This window comes from Elephantulus edwardii, unplaced genomic scaffold, assembly GCF_000299155.1.
Source record: "Elephantulus edwardii isolate Elephantulus edwardi_28Jun2011 unplaced genomic scaffold, EleEdw1.0 scaffold00072, whole genome shotgun sequence".
Taxonomy (NCBI): domain Eukaryota; kingdom Metazoa; phylum Chordata; class Mammalia; order Macroscelidea; family Macroscelididae; genus Elephantulus; species Elephantulus edwardii.
The window spans coordinates 9048763-9061826 of NW_006399822.1; positions in this window are offsets into that span (position 1 = coordinate 9048763).

The following is a 13064-nucleotide window of genomic DNA, read 5'->3' on the forward strand; positions in this document are numbered from 1 at the left end:
CATGGCACCACCAGGGCTCTTTCTGCATTTCCATAGGCCTGCCCATCTTTCTCCAGAGGAGCAACCGTTTGGTCCACAGCACAGTATGCTACTAACCATGCTACCAGCCTCAGGCAAATTGGTCCCACATGAGCCTCTATTCGAGTTCTGCTCCTACCTCTCACTATAAAAGCAACTTTAGTATTCCCTTCCCTTCCCTTCCCTTCCCTTCCCTTTTGTTTGTGTGTGTGTTGGAGAATGTTGAGGAGGAAGGGAGGGCCTCTGGCCAGGACAGATCACCTAGCTCCGTATAAGTGAAAGCCTCCCAATGGCCTTGAATACAGGATAGAGAAAGCTCTCCTGTGTTTGGCTGTACTGGCTGGAGAAAGCTCGCCACCCAGGAACACGCCTGCCACATCTGTTGAGCTGGGAGTAGTCTGCATGAGGCTGAGGTTCTCCTATCCAATCTGCCTGTCCCACGTCTGCAAACCTACCCTATCCTGTCTTCTTGTTTACTTGCTCATATATAAATGTGCTGCAGTTCTTCCCCCCCCCCCCCCCCAGAGCTGAGTGGGATCTACTTTCTGGACATCTCCCAGAGTGGTGTGTCTCCGTCATGCTTACCCCCATCAGGGTGTTGCTTTTTGTTCATAGGGAACTGACAGCAACATGTGTGTACTGTTGAATCGGATCTGACTGGTATAGGAGGAAATTGCACCCCCTTCTCCAGTGGAGCATCTGGTGAATCTAGTAAATTCGAACTGAGTGCCTTCGGGATTGTGGCACAGCTTCTTGCCAGTAGGCCACAAGAGCTCCCCTCAATGCAACTTCTGGTGAGCAACCTTTCACATGCTTAATATCATGTATCCATCAGTACAGTATCTGACAGAGTAGTCTTACTGCCTTCAACATTCCCTGAGCTCTGCTTATCTCTCCCTCCCTTCTTCGTTCTTCCTTCCCAGTAATTTGCTATGGTTAATCCTCCACTTTCCCACCAATAAAATAGAAAGACCTGTAGTAGTACCTGCTCTAAAGAGCTGAGCTCACAAATTAAAACCATAATTCATCTATGGAGTTCAGCTTAAATTGTTGTTGTTATGTGCCATCAAGTCGCCTGCGACTCATAGCGACCCTATGTATCACAGCCCTAAGCCATACTTTATCCCATGCCGATCTCACTGTCTCCAACACACCTACCCCGATTACCCCAGTCACTGAATGAGTCCACCTCACAGAGGGTCTTCCTCTGCTGCTCTGTCCCTCCACCCTCCCAAGCATGATGCCCCTCTCCAAGGATTGGTCCCTCCTTGCAGCATGTCCAAAGTATGTCAGACAAAGCTTCAGAATCCTTGCCTCCAAGGAGGAGCCTGGTTTAAACCTGTTCATTTTCTTAGCAGTCTATGGTATATTCAATACTCTTCTCCAACATCAGAGCTCAAAGACATCAATTCTCCTCTCATCCCTAGTCATGGTCCAACTCTCTGATGCACAGCAAGTGATTGCAAAGACCATGGCCTGTATCAGGCACACTTTAGTCACCAGAGTGATACCATTGCTCTTCAGTACTTTGGAGAGGTCTCTAACAGCAGACTTTCCCATTGCAATGCATCTTTTAATTTCCTGGCTGCTGGTGCCAAGAGTATTGACTGTGGGGTCAAGCAAACTAAAGCTGTGAACAATTTCAATCTCTTCACCATCCATTCTGATAATGCCAATTTGCCCAGTGGTGAGAATCTTTGTTTTCTTGATATTGAGCCTCAATCTATATTGAAGGTTGCAGTCCTTGACCTTCTGCATCAAGTTCTTCAGGTCCTCCTCAGTTTCAGCAAGCAGGGTTGTGTCATCTGCGTAATGCAGATTGTTGATGAAATCTTCCTCCAATCCTAATGCCCCACTTCTCCTTATAGAGACCAGCCTCTCGGATAATCTGTTCTTGCATACAGGTTGAAGAGGTATGGAGATAGGACACATCCCTGCCATACACCCTTCCCAATTTTGAACCATGCAGTGTTTCCTTGCTCTGTTCTGACGACTGCCTCTTTGTTCAAATACAGGTTTCACAGTAGCACGATCAAGTGTTCTGGGATTCCCATTCTTCTCAGAGTCAGCCACAGTTTGTTGTGATCCACACAGTCAAACGCCTTTACATAGTCAATGAAACACAGATAGACATTCCTCTGGTATTCCCTGCTTTCAGCCAAGATCCATCTAACATTAACTAAAATATCCATAGTACCACGACCCCTTCTAAACCTAGCCAGCACTTCTGGCAGTTCTCTGTTGATGTGCTGTTCCAGTCATTTTTGTTGTCCAAAAACAACAGCTTAATTTAAGTTCTCCAAAAACCACGCTCCTCATACTAGTGATTCATGTAACCTGTAGTACCTTCTATCAGCGCTCGGAGCACATTTTTAGTTTTGTAATTATAAATGAAAAGCATTTAGATTTCCAGTTAGGTTATGAATGGTAACTGTTGAGAAAAACGGCGTTCCACCCTTAAGATGAAGGATGCGAGCACGGAGAGGAGGATGGTTCTCCTGGTTGCACAGTCGGTGGCCTGGCTGTGATGGAACCCAGTACTCCCAGCTCTTTGCCTGGTGCGCTTGTCCTCCTTAGCTCCGTGGAGTGAAGAATATGCCGGGAAAAGCTAGGGCCGGGGCAACTCGTTAAAGTGTTCTGCTTGCAGCTTGGGGAGGAGCTAAAGGTTTCAGATGGGTCTCGTGGTCAATTGTCTGAAAGATGGACACTTGATGAAGCCAGTGTTTTCTTTGGAGGAGAAAACATGAGCGGCATCCCAGTCTGGGAGGTGGAGGTCAGGATGGTACTAGCCATTGCAGTAGTGCTGGAAGTAGCTGTCGCCATGTTCAGGGATGTACCAGACAATGTGAAAAGCACTTTATGTGAATGGATTTGTTTAAACCACCCAGCAATACAATGAAGATACTGTTATTGTCTCTACTTTCCAGGGCAGGGCACAAAGCCACAAACAGAGTCCATTACACAGAGTATGTGATAGGAAAGGATGGGGTGAACCCCAGAGAAAGTAAGCTCACAGCTGTTCTCCTGTTGCCTTCAAGGACTTGGGGAGGAGCTGATCAAAAACAGCTGAAGGTCTCCATTCGCCCTGAGGTTGATTCATTTGGTCACTTCTGGGAGAAACTAGGGGGAGAAAGGTGGACAAGCTTCTCCTGTGAGATCTGTAACTTTCTAGACACAGTGAAAGGCTTAGCTGTGAATCAGTTCACAACTGACAGCCGTGAATTTGAGTGGCTATTATGTGCCAGAGATTTCATCAAGCATGGAGTCCCCAGACTTGCAATGGGGACAGTCTTTTTAAATCTGGTGGTTTTCTTCCACAGGCTCAGAAGCCTGAGACTAAAGTTCAGGGAGGGAAGATCCAGGAGCGACTCATAATTGATTCTAACTCCTCACTCTCAGATTTTCACCCCTCAGGATGACACATGGTCCAGTCTGTATTTACTAACTGATTTCAACTTGAGGATAGATACTAAGCCAAAGGGGAAATCGCTGGTGATAATGTCTGCATCCTATAGTTGAGACAATTAAGACCACGAGGTGAAGTGAATTTCAGAATGACATTAGGGCTCACAGCCCAATGTCGCCTTCATGCTGTTACTTCTAAGCTTGCGGGCTCTGTGCTCCTACCTGCTCGGATGCTAGTAAGCCTGTGCCATTACCTTCCCTTTGTCCGTTCTTTCTAGCAAGAACGAGATGAGGAGGACAGTCGCTAAGTGCTTGAGTAACTGAAAAGTTAGGGGTCAGACCCACTGGCCAATTGCTTGGGAGAAAGATGTGGCAGCCCAGTTCCGTAAAGATTTTTAACCTTGGAAAGATGAGACAGCTCAGCTCTGTTTACTCTAGAGTCTGAATTGTCTCAAAGGAAGGGAGTTTGCCTAAGCAAGGGAGATGGGCCAGTGCGTGTGTGGTATTATGCTGCCCTCTTCTGGGAAATAAAGCATGGGAACTGTACCAGTCAAACAAGCCGGCAGCACTGGAATGAAAATGTGCTTCTCTTAAAGAGGCTGGGGCTGAGTGATGGAGAGTTTTTCTTCTGAAAGGAGTATTTTTCTTCTGAAAAGAATAGGATCATAACTACTTCAGCCACCACTCTCTTGTTAGATCTCAACTCCTAGTTGGCTCTTGTTGTTGTTGGGTGCCACCAAGTGGGCTATGACTCATAACAACACCATGAACAGCACATCTGAACCCTGCCCTGTCCTGTGCCATCTTGACCATCTCTGATATACTTGAGCCCATTAGAATTAGAGTCACTGGTCAGTCCATCTTGTTGAGGGTCTTCTTGTCTTTCACTGACCCTCCACATTTACAGCATGATGTCTTTTACCAAGGACTGGCTGCTATTAACCATATGCCCAGAGGACGTGAGATCAAAATTCATCATTCTTTCTTTTAAGGAGCACCTTGGTTGCACTTCCTCCCAGATAGACTGTTCATGGCATACTCAATACCCTTCTCCAACACCACAGTTCAAAGAGATCGAGTCTTCTTCTGTCATCCTTATTCACTGTTCAACTTTCTGATGCATTGGAAGAAGTTGAAAACACCATGACCTTGATCATGCCTTAATTGACCAAGATCTAGGAATATAGCTAGAAGGAAGTGCTTTTCAAGAGCTCTGGTCATCTTCTAGCTTGTTTTTTACTATCATGTTGAATATGACTCATAGAGTTTATAACCCTAGAAACACATAGAAATCAGTTCACAATGACCTGGATGAATGGATGCAATGCATAGGAAGGAATTTAGAACTGCTAAGCATAAATGTTTTATGAAAAGATGAGGTGAAGGAAGCTCTGGTGGCCTAATGGCAAGAAGTGGCACTGCAATCCCAGAGGTGCACAGTTCAAATCCACCAGATGCTCTGCTGGAAAAGGAGGGGCAACCGCTTTCTGTACCAGTCAGATCCAATATGATGGCACACACACAAAATATAATAAATAAAACTTAAAAAAAGATTAGGTGAGGCAGTGATTGCATGTAGTCCTAAGTGTGCCCATTAAACATATGGGTGATATCTCAGGGCGCCCCATATTTCTTCATCCTTGTGGTCAACTTGCGATCCCAAGGGAATGGCCAAGAGCAGCTGAGGCTTCTTTCTCTTGGCTTCCCCATTCCCCACATCTTCACATCTCATCCAATCACATCCCAGCTCTGAGATCATGATTATGGCCACCTATTTGCATACACTGATTAGCATAAGCCAATCCCCAGCCTAACCATCTGACTGAGAAATATGATGATTGCGTTAAAAATCAGAAAACGTGGAGTAGGATTTTGGGGCAGCTCCCAATCCTCAAGGCTGACCATAAAGCTCACTCAATGGCCAAAAACATGTTTCTTATTATTTACATGTCAACAGGTTTTGTTTGTGAAGGCTCAGATGCGATAGAAAGATATCTTGTTAATATGAGTGTCTGTGGCCAGTGTGGCACTATGCTGGAGGTTGATTTCTGTCTTTAGTTGGATGGTGGTGAAAGGGCTAGACAGTTCTGTCAGCGTGTCACTGTGCGTGTTTGGGGACCCTTTCTGTGTGATGGAAGCAGCATCAGAAGTCATCAGATCCTCATTTTCTTTCCAAATCCACAAGCATCTGGAGCCTTCCATGGATAGAATTTTTGTGTGAGTGGAAAGAGATTTGCGGTCACTTTTGTACAATAATTAGAGTAAACATTTATTTAGTGTTTTCTGCCACGTGTATTTATGGGGGTTATAAACAAACACGATATGGAGATTGCCAAATACTGAGTGAAGGATGTGGGGTTTTGTTATTCTCAAACCACACTGCACTATCTGAAAATCTCCATGTGGTATAAATTCCAGATCTTCACACTGGGTTACCAATGATGGTGTGGCTTTAATCTTTCACTCCTTAGCTGTTGGAGCGTCGGAAGCTGTCCTCTATATCTCTTCTCCGTGTCTTTTACAGTAATAAAACAAAAACTCTCTTATTTTTTAGTTTCCCTAATGACTTAAAATCTCACTGTCATCTAGTTAATTCCAACTCATAGTGGCTCTCCATCAGACTTCTGAGGCTGAGAATCTTTCTAGGAGGAGAAATCCATCTTCAGCAACACAGCACACAAAAACACACTATACCACCAGAATTCTTTCCTTTAAAACTGCACAAACAGGACCATAGTGTAAGTTCGTACACATTGTTTTTCACACCGAATTTTCCTATTTTATTTACCTGTCCCTTCCTCAACCCATCAAATTGTTACGCCCTATGATTAACCCCACCCCCACCCCCTGCCCATTCTCACCCCTCATTTCCCCTCCCACCCCCCTTGGATCCTCATACATGTTTTACTAGTTAACTATTACTACAATAATGGTCTTATATTTGTCCTTATGGGACTGAGTTCATTTAGCATAATGCTCTTCAGTCCCTCCAAAGTTAGATAGTGATTTACAGAATCATTGCTCCTGCGTGCTGCATAGTGTTTCATCATGTGAATGTACCACAATTTCTCACTCCATTCCATTGTGATTGGACTTTTGGGCTGTTTCCACGTTCTTGTTGTGATGAATAATGCTTCTATGAACATTGGTGTATAAGTTTCCATTTGTGCCTAAGTTCTCATTTTCTCAGGGTAAATTCCAAGCAGTGGGCTGGGTCATATGGAATTTCTGTGTTCAGCTTTCTGAGGAAATGCCAGACTGTCTTTCAGAAGGGTTATACCATTTTATAATCTCACCAAATAGACAAAGTTTAGATCCCTAGGATGTAAAACAGAAGTGATGTTTGCAAATGGTAAGAAGCATTCTCAAAGGAAGGGCACACAATTCTCTCCCTCCCTTTCTTCCTTCCTTCTGGCTGGAATGTAGGCAAGATAGCTGCACCCAGATCACCCAGATTTTGGACTAGAAGGTGGGAATTATGTGCCATGGTTGATGAGCAATGAGACATGATGCATCTTGGGTTCTTGATGAGTGTGGTGTCATCATATGAGCCAGGGACTGCCCATGATTGTGTGGAAGAGAAATTACTTCCCATCATGTACAAAGACCCATTGACCTGCAGTCAGTTGTGACTCATGTCAAACCTCCATTGAGTTCCCAAGGCCATAAATCTTTATAGGAGGAGACTGCCCATCTTTTCCTTAACACTCCAAAACTTGCAGTGATTTCATAAAAATGACAAGCCAAATTGTGTCTGGTGCTTAGCAAAGCCTCTAAATACTTTACATTGACTTAATCAACCCTTAAAATAACAAGGGTTATCACTTTTTTTGGTCCATTTTACAAGCAAGTAAATCAAACCCAAAGGCCATACATATGTAAAAAGGGTGAAACAGGGATTTGAACCTAGGTTGTTTGGCTACAGAGTCCCTGTATTAAGTCTTCATGCTGCCTGTAATTCATACAAGTACCAGCTGACAGATTCTGCTGGAGGAACCTGGGGAGGAACACAGCTCAGGCCCAGCACACGAAAGTCATTAGATTGGAAGGTTTTTCATAAATTGTTTTCTGAGAAATCAAAAACAGATAATTCACACCAGGTGGATGGAACAACCATTAAATATATATACAAGGTTTAAAAGTTGAGGGCAAAAGGTGTGACTAAGTACATGTTATATTTTTTTTTTTAGTTTTGAAGGTTGGCTCTGATAGACTTGAAATGTCAGGTGGTTCCAGTACTTTGGGCTTTATCCACTTGGAATGAATCAGGCTGAACGGTGCTTGGAGGGTCTGTGGCCAAGTTACAGAAGAACAGGAAGCTGCAGCCCTGACCTTCAATGTGATGCTTCTCTCAGGCGCCTGAGGGCAAGCGTGCCTCTGAGCTCTCCAAAAGTCATTTGTTGTTGTAACCTGAGCAACGACGTACTCCCTCCCATTAACAGAGTGTTTTTCTTGTTCCCATTCCAGGATTCCATATTCTAAATCTCATATGAACCTTGATAAGCTGGGGCTGACAGTGTTGAATCAGATGTAACAGGAGTCAGACTCATGTCCAAGCAAAGAGGTCTAGAAAGATCCGAATTCTTGTTCACCTTACACAGTTTTTTCATCCTTTTGGGTTTTTTCTCCCCTAAATACTATGGGAGAAGGATGAGCAATTGTAATTACTGTTATAAAAGGAAACCTACTTGAGTGACTGAGTGAAAACCAATTAAAAAAATTAATCATTGAACATTTTCTTTCCCTCTTCCTTTCCCCTCCTCAAGAAAACCAAGCTTTTTTAAAGTAAAAAGTATTAGGGAAAAACCTTATGATTTCATGTCAATAAATTTGCTATTAATATCTTTTATTCAGACTATATAACATGAAATTATAAAAGTGTTTTCAAATTATTTTTTCATGCACTTTTCACAATAGTGTGGACTTTTGCATGCCCAGTAACAGCAATTCAGATGGATTCCTATCAGAAATACTTGATCTGTATCTAGACTTTACGCCACTTACCACTGAAAAAGTTGAATTACATATTCACATTGTGCCAAGCTCTAAAATTTCCAGTAACTACATCAAATATCACTTTTTACATTGAGATAATTAAATTTAGATAAAATGTTTAAAATGCAGTTCTTTGGTTGTGTTTTGTGCTGTTGAATCAGAAACTGACTCTTATAACTGACCCTCGAGCAAGTTTTCAGAGGTATAAACCACCTGGGAGGAGACTGCCTGTCTTTGAACTGTCAGCATTTGGGCTGGCAGTGAAACTCCTTACACCAGGCCACCAGAGCTCCTTTCTAGGCCATAGCTGTTGTGTACTGCCCAGTGGAAACCGACCCACAGCTGACCCGTCCAGGGAGTTTTCAGAGGAGATTGCTCATCTTTCTCCAGTGGAGCAGCTTGTGGATTTGAACCTTGTGCCTTAGAGTTTGCAGCACAGCTCCTTACCACTAGGCCACCAGAACTCTCTTAGGTCATAGCAGGTATGCAGGTACACTTCAAGTGCTTAATAATAACTTATGGCTTATGATATCAGCCAGATGAGCTCCAGAGAGGAAGATGGTTACTAAATAGTCATAGAATAATAATAGTTTGATGACAAGTGCATTAAGTATATAAAATGTCAAAGGATTAGTACACAGTGCTAGAAAAGTGCATAGCAGGTCATCCAGACCTGGTGGTAGTGGTGGGGAGACACCAGGACTTTCTCACTGAGTAAGAGATGTTTTGACCAGGACTTCCAACTAATTTATTCTGCATATTAAGAAGAGGCATACGTAAGAATCACCTAGGGATCATGTTAAAAGCCGATATTTTGATGCAGATACCTGGGGTGGGAGGGAATACAAAATCTCAGCAGAACCTACTGGTTTGAAACCCTGATTACCATTGAGAGCTGAAGGATGATCATGTTGTTTTCCTCATGGAGAAGGTTTGGGAAAATGATCGTGTTCAAAGGCTCTGTGGCTGGAGGGGAAATGGGTTTGAAGAGAGAAGACAAGATGTATGACTGCAGTCAGAGAAAAAGAGGAGTGGGCAAGATAAGTCTAGCACGGTGGGTAGGGTCCAAGTCACGCTGGCCTAATGGGCAGAAAAGCCCCCAATTACTGCCAAGTCAGTCCTGACTTGTGTCAGAGCAGAAATATGCTTCATAGGGTTTTCAATGACTCAGTCCTGGCAGTAGATTTCCAGAACTTTCTCTGAGGTGCCTCTGGGTAAACTTGAACCTCCAATCTTTGATTAGCAGCCACCAGGCACTCCACCAATGGATGAAAGCCTCAGGTTCTAAAGCCTGAATGTGGTTGATTATGCCAAGAAGTGGGAACCTCTCTTGTATTACTGTTCACCTCTTCGGAGTAAGGGCTGTCATTGGAGTGGAGGTTTACCCATGGGGACGAGTTTTGTTCCAGCTCTGGGACTAATTGCTATTATCTCAGGCCTCCCACCAGTCTCTCTTGGACCAGTGAGCCTGTACAATGTTCTGTTTTTGAGACTCACTGCACCTTCTCAGCCACTCTATGCAGGACTTTCTGCCGCAACCCCTTGAAGAGTACAGGCTATGCATTTGTTAAGGATTTTTGCTTTGTGGCTAGTACTATGCTTGGAACACGGAATAGTCCCCCGAATTATTACCGAGTATTTTTTTATCCAAATAGCACACACACTGCAATTTTTAGTTTGTTTTGAAAAACGTGCAGCTCCATCTTGCAAGATTTTCTATGTGCATTATACATATAAAGATGGTAAATATTTTGCTGAAATTGGATGTGTGAAGAAGAGATAAAGACAACTCGGGAGGATTATCTTGTCAGTGAAGGAACTGAATAGGAATTTTCCCTAAGTGGGATTTTCCAGTGACTGTACCTTTAGCAATGAGTGTGAAAGCGAGGACGGCAGGAGACATGGCAAGGTTCAGATCTGTTCAAAGTATTGCTCTGAATTGTAGCCTCGGACTCAACAGCATCAGATAACAGCATTATAAACAGCGGCGGCATTAACCATTTGGGACTTTCCGCATCATTTTGAAAGGCACTAGAGATCTTTTTCTCGTTGCTTCATGTGCTGGGGACCAAAGATTCTATACCAGCTCATCCCAGATTACCTGGGGCCTTGTTAAAATGCAGATTCCGACTGAGAAGGCCCTTTATTTACCTGGAAAAATGAATTCACGTGTAAGGCATGACGACACAATTGGCAATGTATTTGTTTACAGGCAATGCATTTCTTTGTCTTTGGCAGTGACAAGCGCTGGTGGTTTTTCAAAGAAGTGTCCTTGCAGCTCCCAGTGAAGGCACGTCAAACGATTTGACCACTAGGGGGAGAAATTTAGTAGCTTTGGAAAGCTGCAGGTCTGAGAAAAAACCTTTCCTTTCCTTAGAAAGTTGACTTCTTTACCCAACAAAAGAGCACCGGTGAAATGCAAACAGTGCCAAATAGTGTTCTTAGCTTGTTCCACGTTCATACCACTGGTCCAACGAAGGGAGGCTGTGCAGGAGCGTGGCTGGGCAGCTGAAAAGCACAGATGCAGCTGCACCTGAAGTGCCAAGCCTTTGCAAACATTGTGGCTGTGTGTTTATTCATGAGAAGTACAACAAACTCCTGGGATGCTCTGGAAAAGGAGTTGTTTAGGAGATTGCCCCAGGATGCTGTATACAGGCTGGGACTGTCCTCAGCCCAGGGATGCTAATAACAACATCTAGAAAGGTCAAGGACACTTTGAGTCTGGAAAGAGAAAGCGCGCGCGTTTCCTTAGCACAGACACCAATCTTGGAGCTGCTGCAAGTTTGCTTTTCCTCCTCCTCCCCCCTCCCCCCCCCGTGTGTGTGTGTGTGTGTGTGTGTGTGTGTGTGTGTGTGTGTGTGTGTTTTCCAATTCAGGTCAGATGCAGCCCTGGTGGCCATAGATGGCACAGCAGGTTAGGTGCTGGACTGCTAACTTCAAGGACAGCAGTTCAAGCCTACTAGCTACTCAGCCTCCTCTCTTTAGGATTTACAGCCTAACCTGATGGAGGGTTGGCATGGGTCACAATCCACTGCCTGGAATTGGGTTTAGTGTATTGCCAATAAAGGTTGTTTAGATGAAAGAACAAACCAATATGCCCTGGGGAAGGTGCAATTCGGGAGCTTATTGGAGGTAAGCATGGCAAGGCTCGTCTCATATACTTTGGACATGTTGTTAGGAAGGGTCGGTCCTTGGAAAAGGACATCATGCTTGGAAAGGGGGGGTGGTCAGAGAAAGAAAGGAAGACCCTCAACAAGATGAGTTAGCACAGTGACTGAAACAATGGGCTCTAGTATGTCAGAGATGATGAGGATGGCTAGGATAGGGCAGCGTTCAGACCCATTGTTCACCGGGTCACTCTCAGTGATAGTCAACTTGACGGCACCTAACAGCAATAGCAACACCACCGAGTATTGAATCATCACATAATCAGTTATTGCTATGTGCCTTTAAGTCAGAACCCCTCTTAGCTGACCCTCCAGAAGGTTTTCATAGGCTGTAAATCACATGGGAAGAGATCGCCCATCATTTTCCCTGTGGGGTAGTTAGTGGATTTAATTGCTTGCCTTTGGTGAGAATTACCAAAATGTGACACCGACAAAGAGACTCAAAGTGAGAGTGTGCTGATAGCAAAATGACACTAACACACTTTGCTCCAGGTGGGGTTGTCAGAAACCATAAATCTGTGAAAATTCTGACCCATGCAGAATGTAATGAAATGAAGTATGCCTGTGTGGGCTCTTAGCTGGGGGTTATAATTACAGCGGTGTCCTGAATGTCACCTCTCCTCTGAAAGTTGCCAAGACTGACAAGAAATTCACCGTGGATGAGTGACATACTAGAAACACTGACCCGAGAGAGCCAGCCAGGGTGTGCGCCTTTGCCAATTCCTGCCATGGCAGTATGTTATTTTCCCCTTCAAACAGAGTAATTTCTTTTCCGTAAATGAAACGGGTTATAAAAAGAAACAAAGCTCTTGTTAGGGGGAAGCAAGTTCCACCTGCCATAAATAGGAGGCACAGTGGAAGAAATTGTCAATAAAGAAGGTATGCAGCGCAGGAACCTGCAAACACAGCAACTCGCGACGCAGCCAACCCGGCGGATGCAGCAGCCCGTGGGCGCAGCAACCGGCGGATGAACCCAGTGGACGCAGTAACCAGCGGATGCAGCACGACTTCAGCTTTTGCAGACCTTGTGATTTTTCTGAGACTTGGGGGGGGGGTGTCTCAGAGCTGCTTTCTCTATATAAGGGAATTTGCAAGTACTAGAAAGAGGGGTCCAAAATGTTGTAGGGTGCAAATGAGATGGCTTCTCTCCACCACCCTTCCTTTGAAACAATAATCGGGGCCTGAAAGAAAGTAGCTCCCTCAGCCTCACTGTGGTGAGTGCCTTAACCCAGCCCACCTGGTACAGCACCAGTGGGATTCCATAAACATGGAAACACAGCGTCAAATCCAAATGACAACAGCATCACCTACTAGAATGGCCTCCTGCCCCCTGCTGCCTAGAGGTAAGAGTCTGTCCAAGTTCTTTAAGAAACAAGAAGTTGTCACTCATGGCCTCATTGCCACTGACTTCCACCTGACTCATAGTGGAGCCTCCTGGGGTTTGCAGGAGGCTGTAAGTCACACGGGAAGAGATTGCCT